Source organism: Protopterus annectens, chromosome 6.part1 (genome assembly GCF_019279795.1).
Source record: "Protopterus annectens isolate FY-2018-M chromosome 6.part1, PAN1.0, whole genome shotgun sequence".
Classification (NCBI taxonomy): Eukaryota; Metazoa; Chordata; order Ceratodontiformes; family Protopteridae; genus Protopterus; species Protopterus annectens.
In genome coordinates this window covers 409,820,516-409,847,133 of record NC_056738.1, presented here as the reverse complement: position 1 = coordinate 409,847,133, position 26,618 = coordinate 409,820,516, and positions in this window count along the sequence as shown.

Below are 26,618 nucleotides of genomic sequence, written 5' to 3'. Positions count from 1 at the left end.
TTTGGAAGAAGGAATCTCTGAGGACTCGGTTTCGGCTGAAAACGAGGCACTCGCGGTAGGCCTAGCCGTGGTTTCAGCCGAAACCACGGGCCGCGAGTGTCGGTCCTTTTCCTTGCGTTTTTTGACCATATGCGAAATCGGAGTCTCTGATGGCATTTTATAAGCAAAAGCGGCTCCAAAAAATTCCTCTGCAAACTCCGACCGACGTCTAAGAGTTCGTCGGTTGAAGGAAGCACAGGCTAAACAGGCCGATACGTCGTGGTCTGGGCCTAAGCAAGGAAGGCAGTAGGAATGGAAATCCTTATGAGGTATTTGTTTCCCACAAGTTAAACAATTATTTACTTTGTCTGACATTGGCTGAGGCAAGAAAGAGTCCCCAACGGGGTACTTAGCTTTTTTCGAAGTCTTCGGTAGCTGAATTCACTGGATCTGACCGACCGGCACTTGCGAACAGCTTCTGCTTCGGGCACCGCGCGGCAAGAAAGACTTAGGAAAATGGTGTCGACTGATGCTTTTATACCCCAGACGCTCTGACGTCGGGGAAAGTGCGACATCAGCCGAGGCTAGACCCAGACTTTGGAATCCGGCCGACTGAAGGGCTGCCTGAGGCAGGACAACCCATATGTTATGACTGCAGATGCATCCTTGAAGGACATCAGGTTTTCAAAACAATTTATATGAAATTTGTCAAATTGTTAACCTCTGTGTTTGAGAAGCATTCCACTGACCATAAAATTCTGAAAACCAACTAATCCCTATGTAGTGTGGTATAACAGAAAGTAAGTGAATCATATACATAGTTACAAAAATAGGTTTGAATCAAAACAAAGCATTAGATAAATTCCTGATAAAGTGCCAAGAATCTTTTAAAATGTGCCCCCTATCTTCAGACATATTTCAACTTTCTATCTATATACAATGTAAATGGCCCTTAGAGCCTCCTGTCACCACTACTGGTCTCAAAGGAGGGGCTCATGGATTGTTGTGAATTTTTGGTATTCAAAAAAATGGGGATGTGTGGCTGAGTTACCTTTAAAAACTCACAAATATCCTTGGTTATAGATCAATCAATCATGATGACAAGTAAAAAAAAAATCAATCTTAGAACAGGAAATCTGAACCTCCTTTTTAGATAGTCTCATAAGCATGGTTATCATACAATAAACAAAAAATGTTTGAAGAATAATATGTTGCCAAACAACAACCCCTCTGCCTTTACCTGGTTTCATAATCCTAATGTCTTTATCATTAGGTAGTTCTAATAAAAGCCACTTTTCAGCTGTTGTTAAATTCATAAAACATTTGCTCTCCTTACCAAACTCCTAAGCTCTTCCTTACAAAACCTTTCAAAAATAGAAACTGTCAGATATTGAGGGAAGTTATAAGTACTTTTCTCTTTAATGTCTCCAAACCACTATGATTACTTAAAATCTTGTTTGACTGCCCATACATCATATGCAAGTTTAATTTTCTTGTGAATAACATAAGTTCAATGAATATGGTAGCAATGTCATTACTAGGAGTTCTGTAATAACCAAATTACTAAAATTGTAAATGTGAAAATTTCTAAAACTACTAGCTGTAACTATCTCTTCCCTCTGCGTCCCCCAAAATTCCAGTCGTTTGTTTGTTCCAACCGTTCTGTCTCTGTACCTGGTTGTGATTATTCTGTTTCTACTGAATTCTCTCTGACCTGCAATCTCCTAAAATACATTCAGCAATATCCTTTGAGGCAATAATGTGTGTCCCCTTATGATTCTCAGCCTCATAGTAATTACATGAAGGTACCAGGTACCCACTTCTTTTCTTGTATTCTTAGTTATTCCTAATTAATTTCTTCTCCTTTTCCCAAACCTCATGGCATTTTTTTATCAAGTTTCTTAAAAATGTTATTATAATCTTCAGGAAATGTTGGTAAAAACAAGTCTTTTGTAATACTGTCATTTATTGACAATCTAATCTCATTGTTCAGACTATCCATTTTCCTTCACTTCATCAATCACATCAATTTGCAACCAGTTTTATAATTCTAATAAATCATTCTGTAAAACTAAATTAGGTTCAATCCCAACTGGAAATTTCTACAATCTTAACCTTTTAAGTATTAGCATACCCTACCACATTCCTGAAGGAATGAATTGTCTAACTGTAATATTCAAAATTTGAGCAGTTTCATTTCTAATTGTTTTAATTGTTCTGAAACAGTACCCAAAATCCTGGTTTCAAGTTAGTTCCAGTTTATTTCCAAAGCAGACATCCAATGTTCTAAATATGAAGCTGCAGGAAAAACCAGACTCCTCAAAGATAATACATTCCATTGCAATGCTTCCAAATAAGCCATTCTACCCACCTCCTCTACCTGTCAATGCAGTAATATTAACTGTATTGTTCTCAATTGGACTACCTGTCACCAGGATGAATATTGAAATCTGTTGTAAAAGACTCCAGTTCATTAGGCATGGTACCCTGGTTTGTACTGATAGCATACAAGTCTTGTGACTACATACTATCCCAGAAAGTCAGTGTAACTAAGAACCAAAACCACCAATAAACCAGGCTGCATGTTGAAAACTAGTAAAAGAATTAAAACCAAACTAACACACAAAATGCAGAACCATAAGACTATATCAAAGATATTTGAGCACTTTCATCTCATATTGAATAGGACTTCTTCAGAATTCACAAGCAATAAACTCTGAATGGTTTAAAAAATCTTTAAAAAAATCACTTAACTGTATTTCAACCAATCATATGAAAGACAGTAACCCAGCAACAGGTAAGACATAAATACAAAATGCTGTGTGTATGAACATGTTACAAACCGTTCACATATTCTAAAAAAAAATGATGAACAACCAAAATGATGAGTGCCTTTAAAATCAATTTGTTCCAATAAATATGCATTATTAAAACAACTTAGACTTTCACAGTGTGTAATTTTAATATGCTGGTGACAGGCGTTTGGTCATTAAGTCCCAGGGCTTTTGTGACATTAAATTTGCATTTCCATACTAATTTCTTTTATTCATGTCTACTCTCCCACATTCAACCCCTCTGGTTCCTTTTGACCATCTACAAACCAAAAAAAAAAAAAAATCAAAACCAATACCAATTCTAGAATGTTTGTACAAGGCACTGTTTTCATTACATTTTTTAATGTCATTAACTTATTCCATCATCCATATGATTGGTGGAGATGCAGTTATGTGATTTTTTTTTTTTTTAAGTTTTTAAATGTTTAAACATTTACAGTTTGTGAATTCCAATGAAGTTGCATTGGTTGGATAAGAGACAAATGTGCTTAATTTCATTAAAATAGTCTTATGGTTATGCATTTTTGCAGGTTTAGTTTTAACTTGGTTACTAGTTTTCAACACGCAGCCTGGTTTATCCATTGTTTAATTTGTTTTTAATTACCTGTTATAAAATTCTTTTCCCAAAGGGGTTTTGAAGCTGGATGTTTCTAAAAAAAAAGTTCTGTTTCCTTTATGAGACATGAATTTCAGTCTGGAAACCTTGATGAAGCCACCCCACCCCTAATCCAGCTAATTCTACATCTTTGAAGTCTTGGAAACAGCCCTGTTGGTGACAGTTCGGTCAGCTAGAAGACTATCAAAACTTCATTATTTACAAAAATTGTAAAACACTACAAATTTCTAAGCAGTACACTGGCACCTAGCATCCAGCCTTCTGGGTGTTTGGTTTTATTTTTGTATTTAACCAAATATGGTGCAGTGGTAGCATTGTTGCTGTTGTACAGCAAGAGGTTCTCTGGTTCGATTCTTGGCTGGGGTGCCTTTTGTGTGCAGTCTGCATGCCCTCCCTGTGTTTGTGTTGGTTTCCTCCCACGTTACAAAGACATGCATTTGGAGTGTTTCTCAGGCCTCCTCTGAAAATTGGCTTCATTCCAAGTCAGACTTTCCTGGTTAACAAATGTTAAATAAATAAACAAACATGCTTGTCCAGGGACCCTTTTCAGGCATGACCAAGACCATTTCAATAATCATTAGAAAATTGCATGATAAACAAAATTTGTACAGCAGTCACACTACTAAAGGATTCTCACTTGGGGTTATATAAGACTTCTGCAATATACAGGGACCTCGGTACTAAACTACTAAAGCTAGAAACTCATTGAAATGCATGGTCAAACTGCTAAAGATCCTCTCAGATCAATAACCTAGTAAGTACTTATGAACCTAGAAAGCAAACAGCAAGAATTAGAAATACTGTGCACCAAAAATTATAAAGAATAAAGCAGTGCCAGTACATGGAGAGTACAATTAACGTGATTACACAAATTAAAAAAAAAACAGTGACTATCAGTAGTCAAGTTATATTAAGTAAAACAAAGTAATAACAGTAGAGACAGAGGAGAGTAGACAAAAATAATCTGTCAATAAAGTATTATTAAAAATAAAGTAAGGCTGGCTAGGGTAACAGTGAGGGTTTGTGGTATCTATTTATCCATACATGCTCATGCACACTTTTATACATTACTAATTTACTTCAAACACTGTTTTCTGCCTTTTTGTATGGGTTTTCTACTAGTTTTCATTGTATAAACATGTTTTGGGGCTGTAAACGTGAAAACTGTCATGACTTTTTTTTTTTTTTGCAAAGCACTGACATTTTTCCTGAGTTGTTAATTACTTAGTTTTTTATGCACACAAATACACATGGATGGATATTTACTAGATGATATTATTAGCATACATATTTTTATATTTATAGTGTTCTAGTTAGGTTTAGATTATGTTTATGGTTAGATAGCTGTGTGTTTTTTCTTGAAGTTCTTGTCACAGACCTGATGAAGGCTTTATTGCATTAGGTAGTCGAAAGCAATTTTAGTTAAGGATTTTTAAGTGCATTTTATGCTTTTCTTAATATCTGTTTGCAACACACTTTCCAAAATAAGGTAAGTAGTGTTTTCCTTAACTAGAATTTGGTTTGATCTAATTAGTAGTAGTTTGTGGGCTGGGTACTTGTTCTAAAATGTATTTTCATAGCCCATTTATATTATTTGTCTTGAATAGGCTGGTTTAAAATTAAACAATACGTACATTTTCCACACTTACTTTTAAGTATATAAAACATATGTTTAACATTGTTAAAATATTTCTGATTTTTTGTTACTGAGGATTGCTTGTTTGTGACAAATAAAGGCTTGTTGCTTTGGAACACTACCCGAGTTTCATGATTTTTGGAAATTACCGTGACTGTGCTCATCAAAGACAATTAGTTTCTTTGTTTTTTTATTTATCTAACAGTCATACAGACCCTTAAGTTTACTTTCATGTTGTGGAAAAATAATGAGGAAGATAATATTGGATAAGTCAGTCAGAATTGGAAAGGTTGGTACTTGAAACCATATCAGCACACATAAGTCGAAAATAGATCTATTACCACCTTTAACATGATGTTCAATAACCTAAACACAACAGCAACTATGAATGAAAATTGTGCTGTGATGTAATTTATATAGATTTAATTTCAGCATTTTTCAGGATCATAGACAAAACACGGATCAACTAGGTATTGATGTACACTTCATAATGTGGATAGTTGCATGGCTTACAAACAGAACATGTCAAGTAGCATACAGCAATCGGACAGGTGAAATTTGAAGTTACAGTCAGGGTGTACTCTGTATTAGGGCCATACTTGTTTGGATTGTATCTTTTATATCTATCTTTTTCATCTAAGGTGCTCTACAGTCTGTTCAGATGATATGTAATTGGGTAAACTGATTGTATATGTTACAGATAGGGCATGTCTGCAAAATAACTTGATTAAATTGACCATTTGGGCACAGGAGAATAATATGCTGATAAATACATCAAAATCAAGCATATATTTTGGAAGACATAAACTGAAAGGGGAATATTTAATACAGCACACAGTGATTGAAACTGTAGATTAATTTAAGGCCCTGGGTATATGGGTAGATCCAGCTTTGAGTGTTTCTAATCATATCAACCAATTGGTTAATGTCTGCTACTGAGCTTCAGGTTGTATAAAAAGATTTATAAAGTCTAGGAAATCAGAAATGAAGTCATTGTTAGTTGGTTACATTACACCTAAACTTGAGTATGGAATAACAATATGGAAACCTTGTAAGAAAACAAGCAAGAGTAAACCAGAAAGAGTACAGTGGAATATACCAAGGGCATCCATGGATATGAACAGTGAAGTTACTATGAAAGACTAAAATATCTGAAATTGTACAGTGTCTCATAGAGATATTTAAGAGGAGACCTTATTCAGTTATATAAGGCATTTAGAGACATCTATCCCTGAGAATATTTGAGGTTATCAAAAAGTAGTACAGAATCAAACAACCTACGTAGAAGATTCTATAGAAATGAGAAGTGTACTAATTGGTTCTTACAGAGCAGCTGATGTATGAAACAGACTACCAAATTATCTTAAAAATATCTAAACTAGTGCTTGCTTTAAGAACAGCCTGGACCCTTATTATGGAAACTGTTTTGGTATACTGGCAAGCCAGATGGGCATTAATGCCCTTACTTGAAATATTTGTGTATGTATTTAAAGCAGATGTAGTCTGTAGCAAGGGGTGAAATGTAAGAAGGGTAGTTAGTAGTGAAGCAGTGAAAGATGAAGGAACACTGTAATAGAAGAGGTAGTGATTGATAATGTATGTATATAGTTACAAAATTACATCAACATACTGGTTTAAACCTAAGGGAACTGTACAAAAGGGTAAAATATATGTCTGAGGCATTGCAAGAGTATAAACAATGTGGTCATTAACCAGGTGCATCAAGGCAGTGACATTGTGAACTTTGAGAGGGCTTTTCAGTAATAGTTTTGGGTAGTCAGTCATTCTGATTTTTCTGAGGGACGGAGTTCCAAGTTGCAGGAGTAAGATGGGAAAGGAGTTTTCTGGTACTGAAAGAGTAAATATTGGTCTTACTAGGAGGCTATCATCAGAGTTTCTAACTGTACGTATTGATTAAAAAATGTAGCATTTTTTAAAGGAGTCAGTAACTGTCATTGCTTTGTTTAAAAGCAAGGGTGTTCAGCAGTAAGGATTCTCCTGCATGAGCTGAGAGCCAATTAGCTCTTGAAAAGGTTTGGCAGTGTTGTTCATTATAGGGGATGAGCTGGATAAATCTATACATTTTATTCTCTATCTTCTACAGGATTTCTGTGTTTTGTACTGACAGAGAGAGCAATTGGAGGGAAATATTCTAGGCAAGGAAGCATTACACTGATTATTATGGCCCATCTGGTATCTTTAGAAGATGTGAAATTATGTAGTTAAATCTAAGTTGGGGAAAGCATGTTACTTCACTGCCCCTCAATATGTACGAGGAAAATTAGCATTGGGTCATCAGTTACACTATTAGTCAGCAATCAGTTTTTAAAGTCAGTTTGTAAGGGCTTATTTAGTTCTGTTAAGGAGGTTCCTAATGTAGAGATGTCTATATCATTAGCATAAATCAAGCAGCCCAAGATTGCAGAGGTCCAGAGGCAGGTCACTGATAAAGACAAATAGCAATGGGCCAAGAATATAGCTTTAAGAAACATGTATGGGTCACTGCAGACAGATTTTACTTAGACATGATAGTGAAAGTTCTATTTTGCAGGTTTGTTGGAAAAATAGAAGCATACTTTATTAGAGCAGCAAAAGATTTTAAGTTTTTGTAATCAGAATATCATGATGCGATGAAGTTCCAGTGGTTCAATAGGCAGCATACTCATGTTTGGCATTGTAAAAGCAAACATCTGTAGGGTCTGTTCCCACCCCAGTCACTGGATTAACTTTGTATTGTTAACATGCAGTGCAGCATTAGGGGTGCTGCACATCTAAGTGCATCATCCTTTGGATGAGACATTAAAGAGAGTTCTCGTCTGCCTGAGCTGGTGGTAGCTCAGCTGGATGTGAAAGAATCCACAATATTTGTCAAAAAGGATAGGGTAAAGTGGCTGGTGCCCAATTTCTCCTAGTTGGTATAAATATTCCCTTGGATGTCCCCTGAAAAATGGCCACTAGTCTAGTGGGATTAACCAAATCTACAAAAGATACATTTACATTTAATTTTTTTTTTTCACATCTACAACTTTAGCTCCAATACGTTTATTTTTCATGCCGGAATAGATGTAGTTAGTGCGACAAAGACAGCAGCTGTGGTGCTGTACTTGGGTCTAAACCCATGCTGCTTATCAGAAGGAATGTTGTACTTTGGTATTACAATGTTTAGTCAATATTCATTATGGGATGGAAGTCAGCTATTCTGGGAATGGAAACCTTAGGCAGAGAAATAATGGTGGCAAGTTTGAACAGTAAGTGGATTGTCAGATGGCAGAGTCAAATTAAAGATATGCAATCTTGTCAACTGAAGTGCGGCTTGATCAAAAAAAATTGCTGATACAACTTTCATTGACCCTCAGAGGTGTTTTTTTTTTTTTCAGAAGGCAAGCACCCCCCCCCCCCCACACACACACACACACACTGCAATCGAAGTTAAATATACCTACTCGGAGGTCACACACCAGTGGACCAAATAGAAAAATCCACTGTCAGTGAAAATTGTTTCACCCAAAATTTCGATCAACTGGCATGTACCCAGTAAAGATACGTGCAGATGGGGAAGAAAGTGATTGACCTTCCATTTGTAATAGTAAAGGGTGAAACTGTGTAGTGGTTAGTACTGTAAGGGTTAGGGAACTTTCTAATTAAATCCTTAGTTTGGAGTTTGCTGAGTAAATCCTGTTTTCTGTTTTTTTTTTCTTTCTTTTCTGTGGTAATAGCTTTAAAACAGAAATGTAGACAGTTAGTGATAGAGTGCAATGGTCCCACTTAGATAGTGTAATTTTGTGGGTGAAAGAGATTGGCATGGATTTTTGGTGGACTTCAAATACTATTCAGCAAGCCTTTTTTTCTTAAAACACCTTTCTTAAATGATCACTTATAACATAGGTGCACATACATTAACAGAAAAGAAAACAAACCATACATTAGATATATTTTCTTTCTTTAAAACAACTCTCATTTAGTCCATTATATAAATTACTCAGTTCCTGCTTTCCCTTAAAATTCCCTCCTCCATCCAAACATTATTTTGTATGCTTTATTCACAAGAATTCCATTTCTATGTAATTTACTCCTTCCCTTTTCTAAAGATCCAATTTCCATTATCCTTTTTACAATAGATTATGATATGCATTTTCTAGTACTTTTTTGGCAGCAAATATAATTAAATTTAATAAGGCCTTATTAAGTGTAAGCAATTAAGATCATGTGTTTCAGCTCAAAAGAATCATTTATTTAATTACAACCATCTGCTTCCCCAACATTTCTGGCAGAGTATACTGCAGGGAATTTTTAAAATCTGCCAGCTCATTATACCCCACTCCAAAAAAAAAAAATGTTTCCTGTTACCTCTTTCATCCCCATTTGCTATCTACCTGAGGAAAAAAATATTTGAAATCTGCTTGGGGTATAAAAATACTTACACAAATGTTTCAAAGTAAAAACTCCAAGCCTTCTGCAGTTTGTTGCAAAGTGGGTTTAGTATAATGGTTAAGGCTTTTACCTTATAGACTCAAGGTACAGGGTTAGATTCTGACCTCATGTTACTGGCTAGGTTTGAAATGGCTTTTTAGGGCAGTTAACCTAGTTTTCACCTATGAACTTGGAAGCCATGCTATACAAATGCCCTCCCACTGTTTCCTTGTAAATTGCTTTTTTATTCTCTCTCCTCAATATTTTATACTCTTCTCTGATTCTTACAGTTATGGAAGATTTTATATGCCCTACTAATTATCCCATTTTTCACAGCAGCTTCTGTTCTAGATTAAACTAAAAACTCTGCCAGAGCAGGTCTTTCACTTAGGACACCCCTATCACTTTAAATATACTCTGATATCAGTCCCTAGTAGGAAAGGCAGTCCACTAACATGCAGTCCAAACTTCTTCCTCACCTCATCCCACTCTATTACCCTTCCCTTTCCAGTTACTTGCTCAAATACACATTGGTTCCTTTACCAGTTTTCTCCAAGAAATTCCAGCCACTTCCTGCTTAACTTCTGCAACCCTGCCTCCAGTCATCCCTAATTTCCTTACTCCATTCTCATCTTGGCTTAGTTCTTGGAATATTGTCTGAAACTTCATGAACATAATACTCTGTATGGTTATTTGTAAACATGAACATGTTAATATGGTTTGATTACTTTTATATAAATGTAAACTTGCCTATGTCACAAGTGATAATTCAATAAAGGTGTTTAAAAAAAAAACATTTATCAACCAGAGAAGTTATGGAGAATAATAAAGAGCCAAAGGAATGTATCTATAAGATGAAGAGGGCAAGCATTTAGTGGGATAAGCTGACACTCCCTATATATCAAGATGGTTTAGGATTACCTGGTTTGAAGGGATATTTGAGAGCTGTACAGCTAAGGCTCATATACCTAATGCAAGTAGACAATTGTAATTCAAAGTGGAAAGGGATAATGATGAAGCAAAATGAGTTCAAGAAATAAGGAGAGAGTGAAATTTTGGATTCAGATCAAAATATTACCATATAAATCTGCATGAAGTATGAACCTGTGAAGTAGGTGGCCTAAAAGTGTGGAAGACATTATAACCTAGCACTGTTGGTGTGCTCTCTGTGGCATTAAACCATGCCTCAGTGACTGCACAGATGTCAGCATTCTCTAGGGTAATGACAGCTTCTAGGGAGTGAAGTTTTTTTGTTTAGACTCTTAGCATTGAGCAGTAATACCTTTAGATTTTCTTGGTTTGATTGGCTGTCAGAAGTACCTTCAATTTGGCATTGCCTAACTGTGGCACTGTCGGGGAAGACACTGTTTTAACTAATATACAAAAGCCTAGAGGGGAGAGATGCCGATCATCCATGGCAAAGAAGCATGTTCTGTTGACCATCTCCTTCCATACTGACAAATATTGCACCTCCTTAGAATGACATCAGAAACTAAGCCAATTATTAAAGTCAATCATCTTTTATTCGTATTGTGGCATCATCCGAGGAGAAGGTAAAATGCTGCTCAATGCTAAGCTCATACCAGCCTGAGACACATATTCCAAGATCTCTGTGATGTCTCTTCATATAGTCTAGTTACTCCTTTCCCATATCTGTGTCTTATTTCTATCATTTTAATCTCAATTTTCATTTTAACCCACACACGTCCTACCCTGTGCCTTAAGAAATGTATAAATCCCCCTAGTCAATCTTGAATCATTTCCAGTACCCAGTCCTTAAATTTCTCTTTAACAGGTAAGGTGGAAAAGTGCCAGTCTCATTTTTACAATACACTTCCATCTTTATCTTAATTTGTATTAGTGCATGATCTGTAATAGTTATTGGAAGTATCTAAAAGATTTTAAATAGACATGATGTAAAATATAATGTATATCCAGTCTATCCAAATTTCTTTAACCTGGGGAATAATATCTAAATTCTGAGTTCCTACTACTAAATTCACAACTTTCATGCCACATATTCTAGTACATTTCATCAAAAATCTGCTTTCATTTTTTTTTTCTGGTTGACTTGCTCCCAGGTTCTCCAAATGTCTTCTTTACTGAAGTCCATTCAATGCAATTATTAGCTAATAACTGAATGTTACCCAAACAGTTTCCATATCTTTTTTTCACAGTGTGTTTTCACACTGAAGACTGCTCAAATATTAGTGTACAGCAATCTTGAAAGCTTGACAAGGAACTTGTTTTGATCTGCTTCCCTGGGACTTTTAAGAAACTAGAGAAGGATCCACACCCTCCAAACAGCTATTTCTGCCTTCTTACAATTTCCCAAAACACTTCAAGAATTATTCTATGAAGCAAGTCAAAATGGAACAGATTCAGGAGAAAAATGCAGTGCCAAAGACACAACAATCCTGAATGACACAAGGGAACAGGGAGATCTTTAAAGATGCAGACAGGGGAAGTTGCCCACAAATGCTACTCAGACTTTAACCACTTTTTACATTTTTCCTTCCCTCCCTTCCTGCCTAAGTCTGCAAATGACAGATCTCCTTCAGATGAAACTAAACCCTTATGATTGCAGGCTAATGAGCAGCTGATTAGTATAAAAAAGAAGTTATGTACTCACCATAACGTTCCATTTGAGTAGTTATACTTCATTTTTCTGCAACCTGGGGGTATTCAGATCCGAGCCAGCAACTTATTTTCTAGCATCTGCTCCGAGCTCCTTCCCTACCCATAATACACCACTATCTCCTATCTTCCCTCAGATCGAGTTTGCTGCAACTATACACTTTAGCAACTCAACTAAATAAACCTAACATGTTTATTCACATGAAAAGGTTAGGGGGACAGAGGGTGGGAAGGTTGCAGAAAAATGAAGTATAACTACTCAGATGGAACTTTATGGTGAGTACATAACTTCATTTGAAGTAGTTAACTTCATTTTATCTGCAACCTGTGGGACAGAGTCCCCAGCTACTCAACAAATCCTGGGAGGCCCTCATGGAAGGATATTCCTGAGCACTACAGAGCCAAAGGATGCTCTACATCTGGAAATCAGATCTAATTTGTAATGGGAGATGAAGGTATGTGAATTTGCCCAAGTTGCTGCTGCACAAATGTCATCCAAAGGAACCTTAGACCAAAAAGCAGCAGAAGACGCCATGGACCTGGTAGAGTGAGCTTTAATCAGACGAGGAGGAGATAAACCCTTGTCTTTGTAAATATGTAGAATGCAGAGTGATCCATCTAGCTAAAGAAACCTTGGAAATGGCCTTTCCCAAATGAGGTTTAGAAAATGAGACAAATAATTGATCGGACTTACGGAAGGATTGTGTTCTATGAAGGTAGAAACAAAGTTGTCTATGAACATCTAATATTCACCTTTGTTCTGAAAATTTGGAAAGAAAACAGGTAGATGGTTTTATGTTTGATTGAGATGCCACTTTGGGTAAAACGAAGGATTTGTACGGAGAGAGATCCTGTCCTTATGGAAGATCAAATAAGGAGGCACAGCAGACAAAGCCTGCAGCTCAGAGACCCTCCTAGCTGACATACTAGCCACTAGGAAGGCTGTCTTCCAAAATAAAAACTTTAAGTCCTCTGATGCAGCAGGTTCAAAAGGAGGAGTTACTAATGCCTGGAGAACCAAAGTGAGGTCCCAAGGAGGAACTGAATCTTTGGTGGGAGGACGCAGGAAAAAAAGTGCCTTTTAAAAAAGGCTTTACATAGCCTGGAAGAGGCCAGGGCAATCTTATTTTCACTAGCATGAAAATTAGAAATGGCTGCCAGATGTACTTTCACCGTGGAGGAACTAGCTCCTTGCTGAAAAATATTAGTCAAGAAATCCAACACCGCTGGAACAGGGGCTGTAAAAAGAACCCAGTTTCTCTGAGAGGCCCACACAGAGAAATGTCTCCATGTACTGCAATAGACTTTCCTAATGGAATCTTTAAGAGAAGCCACTAGTATAGATTTTACAGGGGATGAAAGACCGGGAGTCCTGACAATCAAGGGAACTGGAGCAGCCAAGCTGTCAGCTTGAGACTATCCAGATTGGGAGGGTAGGCACCCAACAGATGAGAGATTAGATCCAAGCAGCGATCCAGGATCCACAGAGGTGCTAGAAGGTGAGACCAAAGGAAGGAGAACTAAACTTGATGAGGCCAGAATGGGCATTGAGGATCACTTTGCACCCCAGTCGGCAAGCTTTCTGAAGAAACTTCAGAATGAGTGGTAACGGTGGGTAAGCATACAGTAGCCCCAGGGGCCAAACATGGACTATGTCTCTGGGGGCATCCCCTAGTGAGGGAATCAGAGCAAAGAACTTGTTGCACTTTGTGTTGGAAGGAGATGCGAAGAGATCACAGCAAGGCTGTCCCCATGCAAGGAATATCTCCTCCGCTATTGAATGTTTCAGAGACCACTCGTACAGCATCAGAATAGCCCGACTCAATCTGTCTGCTAAAATGTTGGGGCATCCCGGGATGTGCGTTGTGATCAGAAACCAACTGGTGGAAATCACCCACTCCCACACTCTCATGGTCTTGCGACACAGAGGATAAGATCTGGTTCGCCCCTGCTTGTTGATGTACCAGACAACCAACATGTTGTCTGACTGAATTGCAATCATACCCAGAGGAAGGACAGTGTGGAAGGCTTTCAACGTTAAAAGCACTGCCCACAACTCCAGAACATTTATGTGCAACTTGGTCTCTATCTGGGACCACATGCCTTAGACTGTCCTTCACGAACAGTGCCCCCCCCACCCGAGTTGGGAGGTGTCTGTGGTCACTGTGGCTTTGGCTGGAGATGACATGAAAAGGCGTCCCGCTGCAACATCCGGTGAATGGAGCCACCAAAGCAGAGATGTCCTGCAGGTGTGACTGATCCTTATCAGAAATTCCATGGGCAGGTCTAGTCAAGACCATTGGACAGCTAGAGTCCATTGAAGGACCCGCATGTGAAGGTGTGCACAAGGGAGAATAGAGATTGCGGTAGCCATGGAGCCCAGGGCCTGGAGAACATCACTCGCCTTTGGAAATTTGAGGTCCAAGATTAGAGCGATGTGGTACCTGAGATGTAAGATTCTGTCTAGGGTTAAGAAGACTTTTAGCTGCAAAGTGTCTAGCCATGCCCCAATAAAATCTAGAACTTCTACTGGTTGCAAAAGGGATTTGTGAACATTGACTGTAATCCCCAGCCGATCTGCCAAGAGAAGAAAGTAATCTCAGGCCAGACAAAGAAGACACTTGGTGGACGCAGCAAAGAGCCAGTCATCCAGGTAAGGAAATACCTGAATTCCCTGAAGCCTCAGGTGAGCTTCTACTACTGCCATTACCTTGGTAAACACCCTGGGGGCTGTGGTGAGACCAAAGGGTAGAGCTCTGTCCTGGAAGTGACTGGCTCCCTGCTGGAAGCGTAGAAACCCCCTGGAGCTTATGTGGATCTTGATATGGTAGTAAGCATCCTGGAGGTCTAACAAGCACATCCAGTCACACTCTCGGAAATAAGGTAGAATGGACTGTAGGGTGACCATCCGGAACATTTGTTTGGCGACAGACAGGTTCAAGGCTGACAGGTCCAAAATAGGCCTGAGGTCCCCTGTCATTTTTGTCACTAAAATGAACCCAGAGTAAATGCCTAATCCGGACTGGTCGAGGGGGACCGGTTCGATGGCTCATTTGTGAAGCAGCTTTGAAACCTCTAGAGCTGCGGCCTCCCTGTGAGGGGGTGGGACATCTGGGAGGCGTCTTGTAGCACTTGGCGGGGCAACAAATGGGATAGTGTAACCTCTGGATATTATTTGTAGCACCCAATGATCTGCAGTTATGGACTCCCATGTCGCTGGGTGCAAGGACAATCTCCCCGCGACTGCCTCCAGAGTAGGACAGTTGGGCAACCCCTCAGGGCTGCTGTGAGGGCCTGTCAGAAAAAGGTTCCCTAGACCGGAAATTCCTGGGAACCTCCCTACCTCTGGGTCAGCATCAATCCTGTCCCCCTCTGCCTCTGGGAGAAGAGTTGTTCTGAAACCCTCGGGAAAACTGAGATTTCCAGAACCACATCTTCTATTACCCTCTTTGGTTCCTAGGAAAGGACCACTGAGGGTAAGGGAAGCAGATCCTGATGGCAGACAAAGTCTTCCAGTCTTTCTCACTCTGGACAAGAGTGTCACGTACTGTCTTCCCGAAAAGGGTGGAACCATCATAGGGAGCATTAGTAAATGATGCCTTGAAAGGGTTCGCAAACTGACACAACCTGAGCCAGGCGTGTCACCTCCTGGCTACACCTATCCCTGCTGCCCTAGTTGCACCTTCCATGGCGTGGGAAAGGAGGCACATGGACGTGTTTGATAGGCGTGGGAAAGGAAGAGCATGAACGTGTTTGATACTGACTTCAGAGTCGACATTTTCGCAAAGAACAGTTGTTTGTCCTGCTGCGATAAAGACTCTGAGGGAGACTCACCAAATTCCGAGACAAGGTCTCGCTGCAGCCGTATAACATGCCAAATAGTTCAGCGCATGGATGGAAAAGGTCGCTGACAAACACGCTTCCCAAACCTATCCACCGACTTGGACTCCTTGTCTGGAGGGTGGACTGAGGAACTCTCTTGTGCCAGTTCCTTCTTGGTGGCTGCTGTGACCACCATAGCATCAACGGGGGCTCCTTTAGACCAAGGTTGTCTGTCGGTGGGAGGAGAAAGAATCTTGTCAGGGCATTTGGGGATGGGCTCTACGGTGTCAGGCCCCTTCCATGCCCGTGTGGTGATAAGGTCCACCAAGGGGTCTGCTGGCGGGGACACCCAGGAAATAGATGGGCCTGTGCCAAAAGCCTCCAGGAACACTGACTTATCCGTAGAAGGTTTTGGGGCTGACCAACCTCCCCTCTGGTGGAAGATCTCCATGATGTCTCCGAAGGAGACATCTTCGGGAGGTGACCTGGGGGAACCTTCATCTAAATCCGTGTCCATAGTGAGGGACTCAGGGGAGTCCAAGTGCCTCCTTTTGCACTTGCTCTTACTGAGGCCCTCTTCAGTGGGACTCTCTGAAGAGGACTCATGAGCTGCAGGGGGTTCCTCAAGGGGGATAACCTGCGGCTCCTCTGGCATGGGCTGTCCCTGAGACAGGATGAAGGGAGTCATCGCCAAATCCAGTGAATTCTGGGTGGAATCCGAGGAGATGGGCTGAGGTCTCAATCCCTGGGAGAGAACCCTTTCACCACTTCAAACGCCGAAGGACAGCGCACCTCCTTGGCACCCAGCAAGGAAGAAGCTCTCTCCGGGTCTGAAGCAGGGATCGGAGCCGAAGCGAGGGTAGCCTGAGCTCCAAGGGAATGGTTCGGATCTGCAAAGGTCAGAGCCGAAGATGGATCCATTCCTTCTGGTTCGACTCCCTGTCCATGGATCCGAGAGTCGCTCGGATCTGAACTAGCCTGATCTGAGGAACTCAAGGTAACAGCTGGAGTCGAGGTTGGAGGAACCGTCGGCGCCGATCTACCAGCTCTAAAGAGTCCCGGATCCAAAAACCCCAAAGCAGCCGCACTGATCGGGGAAGGAGAAATGGGACAGAAAAATGGGATGGAGGTCCCCCTCTCTGGAGGGAGAGGGGCCTGGCAAGACTCCTATCTGTATTTGGGTCTGAATGAATCTCTGCATCATCATGTCCAAGACCGATAGGCTCAGAGTTGATCGTGAAGAGGCGACCAACTCAGATCTGGCTGGTCTGCGAAGCAAGGGTGAGGAAGGCCTCGGATCGGAAGATTCTATCGGCTCTGGCGAGAAACGGGGTGAGCAGAGCCTAGGAAAAGCTGGCCTCAAAATCTTGGATGGTGGACTAGGGAAGGGTTCCCTATCCAGAGGCCTCTTGCGAGGCCTATCCCTCTTCCTCTCTTCCTTGCGTCTTTCTCTGTCTTTTTCTCTCTCTTGCTTTTTTTCTTTTTCCGCCCCCACACCAGCACGAGCGGGAGTTTGAGTCCCTGTCTGAGTGGGTGGTTGGGCGGGAGTACCAGAGGCAGTGGCAAAATCCAGCATGGAGTTAGGGAGAAGACCCTTGGTAACCAATTTGGCCTTCCTATCCCTGACGGCCCTCAGCTTGAAGCCTTCACAAATTGTACACTGGATGGATAAATGGGGCACTCCCAAAGAGATTACACACAAAGTGTTTCCATCAGCCGGTGAGAGCTTATGGCCACACTCTGTGCATTTTTTGAAAACTGACTTAGGCTGATCAGCCATAGCCTAAAACTAACCGCCACTCCCTAAAGAGGAAACACAACACACTAGCACACACTGAAGGGAAGTGGGCCTAGCAACTACTCTTAATAAGAAGACTTTTTTTTTAAGCTAGAATCGACGAACAGTGTACACTAAAAGGGGGAGGGAAACTAACGACCACTTTCACACAGTCTAATACAGAAATAAACACACTTACAATCCCTGAAGCTCAGAGCAAAGGAGACCACGATGCTCACTATGGCACGGCAAACGAGATCTGAGGGAAGATAGGAGATAGTGGTGTATTATAGGGAGGAGCTCGGAGCAGATGCTAGAAAATATGTTGCCGGCTCGGATCCGATATGGATCCGAATACCCACAAGTTGCAGATAAAATTAAGTTAACTACTTCAGATCTCAGGATATGCAAAACAATTTGGGAAATTCCTCCCTTGCAGGACATCCACTATGCCAACAGACTAATGTAAACTGAACCCATTCTTTCCCAACTACTATACAGTAGGGCCATAGAAGTACCAGTGCAGAAAAAGGGGCAGGGATACCCCCCCCCCCAAAAAAAGGACTGCAGAGAACCATTTTAGATGTCTCAAGTTGGAATAAAATAGTTACAGTGTAAAAAAAATGTTCAAGGCAATCTTTCCCACCTATTTATAGAGGTATTACTTCCCAATAACCCTTGATTATAGCATTAGTCCTGTTTTCACAAAGTACAGGCAATTTCTTGACGGCTCACATTTCACCTCCTTGCTGTTTGGCTTTTCTGCTGCTTTTGGGGTTTTTGCCAAGCATCTTGCCCCAGTCCTTGAACACTTGAGACACTCAAAGTGATTCATATGTATCTATATTTGGATGATTCTATTAGGATGCTTACATCAGGCAAACTACAGGAGGTTGCCAGTTCTTAATCATACAGAAATCATGCCTCTGTCCATCCCACTTCAAAACGTCTTGAAAGCAATTGATGTAGTGCATGCTGTTTTGCCCACAGGACAAGATTGTATTAACAACCCAGTTCTTTCTATATATTGTAAGCAGACTCTTAACAGCTCCCATCATTCCTCAGGACTACAGAGTACATGTCAGAACCTTTCCTAATGGTACACAATAAAAGACTGCATATCATGAATCAGCAGTGTCAGTCCCTTTCATAAAAAATCATTGTGATCTCAACTTTCAAGAAAGGACTCCGGTGGATAGCACACATTTTCCTCAGCCCATTTCTCCCCATCACCCCAGATCCTAACAACAAACCAAACAAAAACCTAGGATCTAGGATGGGGAATCCACATAGGTCTCACGGTACAGAGCGTCTGGCCAAGAAACATGGAGACAAATACACACAAAACAGATATCGAGAGCTACATATGCTTTCAAGTTCTTCATCCCAGACCTTCATGTGGCAGTACTCAAGATAATAATGGGCAACACCATATTGATGTGGTGCATCAAACAGGGATCACTTCTGTCTGCTACAAAGATAAATTATGAAAGTCTGGGGCTGGGCCACCAGCATAAACATATACCTTGTAGCAGTGTACGTTTCCCCCCAGCCAGAATGTGCCAGCAAACTACCTGAACAGAGAGTATTCAGTACAAATGGAAGTTAAGAAAAAGGACTCTCAAGATCATGAGGTGAGGGATGCCAAGAAGAAACATCTATCTTTTGTTCTCTGCACCACTAGAGAGAGACCAAAGCAGCCAGTGCTTTCTTCATTCACTGGAATCAAAGCCTCATTATTCCAAAGGTCCTAGCTAAGGCGAAAAAAAAAAAGGGGGGGGGGACAATAGACAAAACACAGTTTCATAATCGTTTTCATCTCCCATCTCATCCACACAGTTCCACTTAGTTGTGTTTGGATCAGCAGAGGTGGGAACTTGGGCTTAGATAATTTCATGCTAGTAACCCAGAGGCATTTACTGTCCCCTAAGGTAATCATTATTTCAGAAGGACCAGATCATCATACCTAGAGCACTGGAAAAAGTTTAAGTTGGTGCAGCAACTAGGAGACATTCAATAGTCTACAGATTCTACATTACCATTCTGACCTAGCCTTTTTCTCTGTTATAAAGCAGCCATTTACCAATGCAACCTGTTTGCAAATAAGCCCTCCATCATCTTCTATTTCCATAGTCAATGTGTTCCACAAGATGCTATATCCATACAAGAAAACTACACCTCCTAACCCATTAAGCAGGATAACAAACCTGGAACTCCAAGTCCAACTTACCATTAAAACTCCCAAATCCTATTGTAGCCATCTAGGACTCCCTCTAGGACCCCTTCCGCTGGCTCACAACTCCTACCTATCTAATATGGAAGCCCTAAGCATTCAGCCAAATACCATTCTCTTAGGGAACTTCAACTACCCCTTCACTGGGAAACATCCCCTAACAAGCATGCCCAGAAATTTCTCCCCCCCCCAAATGTTTTATTAAATTTTCCATGAAAAAATAAGATGACAAAAGTATTCTCATTATAAGACAAAATATTAACTAAGAAAGATAAAACTATTTACAGTATATACACAGGCCTGAAGTAGAACTGCAGATCACAAGTAAAAATAAACAAGTTCTTGGTGTATGTATCAATTCAGAAAGAGTTGTGGTCCATTTGTAGAGTCTCAATAAATGATAACATTTTTATCCAAGGATTATTGACAAATGTCTTTGGATAGATTCTAAGTTCTTTGGTTTTAATTTCCTTGATTGCTCAGTCTTTGAAGGCAAATCTTCGGAAGTAGGTGAGCAATTAGTTTTCCATCTTCTGGTGATGCATTTTCTGGCAATAGAAAGTACTGACCACAATAAATATGAATTTGTTCTTATTCAGAGAGTAGCCTTCATTTTCATTAACAAGAGCTAAAGGTTTGGGCAATGAAAAGGAATCAGTGAATAAGGAGTTGAGAAAATCACCTATGCTGTTCCAATAACCATTGAACTTAGAACAGTCATAAAAAGTATGTATCCAATCAGCTTTAGTATGTTCTGTGCATCTCCAGCAGGATGTGTTGGAGTTATTAAATCTGACTATTTTGTTTAGTGTCAGAAATGCCCTATGAAGATACTTATGGGAGAAAATACTCAAGGATTGAGCACATGAAGTATACTTGATGGATACTTTTTTTTTTGTTTTTCATGTGAAAAATTGAAAGAACAACCTTTACATATCAAATTCCAATATTTCTGATTTATGCTAGTCTTATACAAAATTAACATGTTATGTAGTTTCAAAATAATATTGTCTGTGGTGAAGTTATTGTATAAAATTTCACACATGAAAGTTACCATCTTTGGCCTTTCCTGATAAGATGCATTTGTAGGCATTCTGCATAAATCTTGAGAATAATTTAAGCTACTTTGTAGAATTAACCAGTCCTGAGGAAGCAAATCAAGCTCTTTTATGAGAGTTTGAGAATCTAAAACTTTAGCATCATTCATGCATTGATGCCAACATATAAAATTCTTAGCTTCCCAGTGATCTAGAACATTAATATTATCAGGAAAATTTCTTGTAATCTTAAAGGGGGGGGGGTTAATAGTTCAAACCAAGTCATATCATCTGCATTACAGTTAAACTTTCTAAACATTTTAAAAAGTGATTTAATGAATTTAATTTTGTGGGGTTACCAATATTTTGTTGAGTAATGTGACATAAGAAATACCAGAACTTATTAGAATAATTACTTAGTGGAAGTTTGGCTAAGGAGGCAATCTGAAGTTGTTAATCTTCTTCCTATTCATCACTGATGGGTTCGGTTCCGAGTCCTCGGAACTGAGTTGGCCTTAAACCAAGCTTGCGTGCACCAAAAACTCTTGCGCTAAGCTGCTACCCGCAATGCTCTTTGCTGAGTTACCTCCAATCTCATTTGCCATGCAGCCATATAGCAGCGTTTCACCAAGCTCTCCAGTGAAGTGCTTTTTTCAGATATATTTACTAGTTTTGAAAAACATTTTTTCTCCTTTTATAATCTGTTCTTGATTTCTATATTGCTTCAGCTCTACCCACAGGTATTTCAGGGAGTCACCAAGAGACTGTCTAGCCCACGGGTCTCCTTTATGCTTACTCTGTGATTCCTCTGATTCCCCTTGTTCTATGGAAAACAATTCAGTTGAGAAGCAAAGTGATCCTCATTGCTCCGTTCTGGCCTCAAGTGTGGTTTCCCTTCCTTCGACCTCATCTGTTACAACCTCCTTGGATCCTAGACACTCGTCAGGACCTAATTTCCCACCCACAAGGGCTGACTCCCCAGAATCTGTCCACCCTCAAGCTGACAGCTTGGTTTCTCCACTTCCGTTAGTTGCCAGGCAGGAAACCCTCTCTTCACCCATCCAGGATATTATCCTGGCTTCTCATAAACCATCCACCAGGAAACTTTACAGGGATAAATGGAAAAGATTCTCTATTTGGTCACGTATTCAGAAGCTAGACCCGTTTTCAGCCCACATAGCCACTATTCTTCATTAGTTGGCTGAGCTGTTCAACAAAGGGGCCTCGGCTTCTACCATTCAAGTCCATCTAGCAGCTGTTTCCAACTTCCATAACGGGTCTGAAGGAGTACTACTTATCTACTGTCAGCTTTGCAAGACCTTCCTCAAGGGTATTTTTCACAGCAGGCCTCCCATCAGACAGCCGGTGAAGGCATGAAATCTGTCCTCGGTTCTACAGGCTCTCTCCTGCCCCTGTCTGAGCCGGCTGCGATCTAAAATTCTTGTCATGGAAATCCTTATTCCTGGTGGCTATAACTTCAGCAAGATGAATTTCTGAATTACAAGCATTATGTATCAAGAGTCCTTATCTGATCTTTCATTAAGGACAGAGTATCACTTCGTACTAACCCATCCTTTCTCCTCAAAGTGGTTTCTGATTTTTTTATTAACCAGTCCATTGAGCTCCCTGTGTTTTTCCCAAATTACTCTAACAAGGGAGAATACTGCCTACATTCCCTGGATGTTCATAGACAATTACGCTAAACTAAATAATTTCACAAGTCAGACCAGCTTTTTGTTTCCTTTGTGATACCTAGAAGGAGGTGCAGTATCAAAAGTTACTTTGTCTAAATGGCTCAGGGATTGCATTGCCTTCACATATTCACTTACAGAAGGATCTAAGCCTGGGCAAATCAAAGCTCACTCAACTAGGGCAATTGCAGCATCTGTTGCCTTCCACTCTAACGCCTCCATGGATGACATTTGTGCAGTTGCCATTTGGGCTAAGCCTCACACCTTTATCAAGCATTACCAACTGGATCTGATCTCCAGGGCAAGAGCGGCCTTTAGTTCAATGGTTCTCAGGAATGTACTTCCATAAGGGCCACCCAGGTTCTCCAAGAGGCTGAGGACTCGGTCCCATCAGTGATTTATTTATTTATATTTGTTGACCGGGAGTGTCCGACTGGACATAGGACCATTTTCAGCGGAGGCCCGGGGAGAAAAGCTCCACAGATAAAATAAACAGACAGTAGTTACATTGGATTACATAGCGATTAACAATTTACATAGCAATTACTTACAACATATTTACAGATGAACATAGTACATCAGTAGACAACTAGAATCTTTATCTGTGAAGTACATAACAGACATTAACAAATGTTACAATAAGAAGTTCCTGCTGTATAATAAGTACTAGGCTTATGAGCATCTGAGCTTGCTATAATCAAGGTAGTTAGTGGAGTGGAAAGAAAGGTAGTGGGGGATATTAGAGTGGGAGTTACAAGGGCATAGCCACCATGTTTTTAGGTGCTCTTTTAGTAAAGTTTTGAAGTGAGTTCCATAATTTGGCTATGGTGCAAGAGAATAGTGCGTCACCAGCAGAGTTATTGGCTTTAGTGATCTGCAAGTGATTTTTGTTGCTGGATCTTAGTGGTCTGGTGGCGCGATAGGGTTGGAGTAGATTCTGGAGGGATGGGACATTTAGTGGATAGTTTACTAGTTTGTGGGCAAGTGAGAGTTGATACCATTGAAGGAGGTGAGGGAGTTCAAGCCAGCCCAGTTCAGCAAGTGAGAGACAGTGGTGACTACGGTAGGATGCCCCTGTGGCGAATTTGGTGATTTCATTGTAGCAGGTCTTTAGCTTGTTTAGATTGCATTGCCTTAGGTTGGTATATATTGGAGAGACATAAAGCAGGGTGGAGATAAGGTGGGAATTTGCTATTGAAATCTTTGCTGCTTTGGTGAGAAGTTGCTTATTTCTGTATAACGCTCCTAGTTTTTTGTGGACTTTTTTATGGTCTTGGATATGTGAATGTCAAATTTTAGTTTATTGTCTATTTCCACTCCTAGCAAGTTGGTGTGTTCAGTTGGGTATATAGTGGTGTTGTCTTTTGCTGTGATGTTAAAGTGAGAGTTGTTTTGAGTATGTTTGGTGGGTTGGAAGATGAGTAGTTTAGTTTTGTTTGGGTTGAGTATTAATTGGGTATTGGATAACCAAGTTTCAACAGAGGAAAAGGCTTCCTGTGTGACTTTTTGCAGTTTGGGTAGGGACTGGGCTGAGCAGATGATGGTTGAGTCATCTGCATATTGTAGGAGTGTGCCATGTTTGGTGGCAGAGGCTAGATTATTGGTGAAAAGAGAAGAGAAGGGGCCCAAGGATGGATTCTTGGGGAATCCCTACGGAGACAGGTAGTTGGGGAGATATGTCAATCTGCCATACAACAGATTGTTTGCGGTCAGACAAGTAACTCTGAAACCAGTTGGTGACTGACTGTGAGAAGGATAGGTTATTGAGGACAGAGATACGTGGTTTGTGTGGGACCATGTCAAATGCTTTAGATAGTTCTAGGAAAGTAGCAGAGGAGAGATAGCCATTGTTTTTATGCTGTAGGATAGTGTTAGTAAAGGAGAGTAAGGCAGTGGTGGTGCTATGGTTTGGCCGGAAACCATGCTGAGTATTGGAAAGGAGGTTGTTAGTAAGGAGGTAGTGTGAGAGTGTATGCATCTCTCTAGTATTTTGGAGAGAGGATAGCTATGGGGTGGTAACTGGTTAGTTCTGTGCAGGGTCCGCCTTTGTGGAGGGGAATTATATGTGATACTTTCCACAGTGTGGGAACGTAACTTTCTGACAGAGATCAGTTAATCAAGATAGATACTGGGTAGGCCAGAGCATCACCTGCGATTTGTAGGTATTCACTTGGGGGGTTGTCTGCTGCTAATTTGGTGGGCTTAAGTTTAGTTAAGAGTTTTTTTTTTTATGTTGGAGGTAGGTACAGGAGAAAAAGAGAAGGCAGTGGGGAGATTACTAGTTGAAGGTGTGGGCTGGAGGGGAGGGGGTTGTGTTGTTTAGCTAGTGATAGTATGGTATGTGTGAAGTGTGTGTTGAATGAGGTGGCAATATTTTCTGAGGAGTGAGGGATGTTAGGAGGGGGTACTGACTTTACCTGGGTGGAGGATGGAGTTTATGGAGGACCAGAATTGTTTGGGGCTGTGTTGGGAGGAGTCTAGGGCAGACTGGTAGTATTGGAATTTGTCCTGTTTTATTAGCTTTTTGACTCTATTGCGTAGTTCTAGGAATTTCTGTCTAGTTGAGGGGGTTTTGGTTTTGCGCCAGTGCTCCCAGGCTTTATCCCTGTTTTTCATTTCTGACTTAGTGGTTTTCTGTAGCCATGGGGAAGGTTGTGCTTTGATTCTGGAAAGTCTTATGGGGGCATGGTAATTAAGGATGCTCAGGAAGGTAGTAGTAAAAAATTCAACTGCGTCATCAAGATTGGGGTACTTTATAGGATGCCAGTTACATTCTTTGAGGGATGAGATGAATGTGAGTGGGTTAAAGTTTAGGTTTTTATGTATTTGATGGTAGATGACAGGTTTAGCTTGGTATATGTATTTTTTGAGTAGGAATGTTGGAGAGTGATCACTGAGGCTCTCTGATAAGCAGCCTGTTATATATGACTGGGGGCTCTTACTGACTAGTATCCAATCCAGGATAGTGTGCTTGCTGGAGTTTTTATTTATCCTGGTTGGTGACTGGACTAGTTGGATGAAGCCATGAAGGTTTACATGATGGATTGGATGGTTGCCAGAACAGGATTGCCAGTCAATATTGAAATCACCTAAAATTATAGTTTCTTGGGGGAGATGGTGGGTAGACCAGCTGAGGAGGTTTTCCAGTGGAGGGATGTTTTGGCCAGGTGGGAAGTAGCATCCAATTATGTTGATGGTTTTGTTTTGGTATATATTATTTCTTCATTGCATATTTGTGGAGCTGATGATTTGAAGATCTGGATGTTTAGATGCTGTTTAAATATTATAGCTACACTGCCTCCTTTCTTGATTAGCTGATCTACTCTTAGTATGCGATAACCTGTAGGGAGTAATTGCTCACTGGTAATGTGAGGTTTTAGCCAGGTTTCTGTCAGGAAGACTATATCTGGGGAGTACAAGTCTATGGTGGCATGGAGTTCATGGACCTAGTTGGATAAACTTCTAATATTTAGGCTTAGTAGAAGGAAGTCACTTGGCTTTCTATTGGCTGTAATATGGGAGACATTGTGGTTTCTAGTCTGATTATGAGGATTGGGGTTGGAGATGTTAGAGTGGATGTTTCCACTTAGGGATAGTTTTGATATGCATGAGGTTATTAGTTTTCTCAGTTTTTGAATGTGTTTGTTTATAAGGGAAACTTTATGATTGTGCTCTGTGGGTAATAGGTATGGTGGGAGGGTTAGTATGTTAAGTTGTAGGGATGCTTTATGTTTGAGTAATATAGTTGGTAGAATATGTGGGGGGTGCATAGGGATGGTTCTTGAGTTGGTGGGAGGGGAGCTGAGTGAGGGTGAGACATGAGTGGTGGTGTGAGTAGCGGTAGTGGTTGAGTGGGGGAATGATGGAGCTTTGGTAGGATGTAAGATATGCAAGGAGAGTGCATGCAGTGAGCATAGGTAAGGTATGCTTGTACATGTTAGTTGAG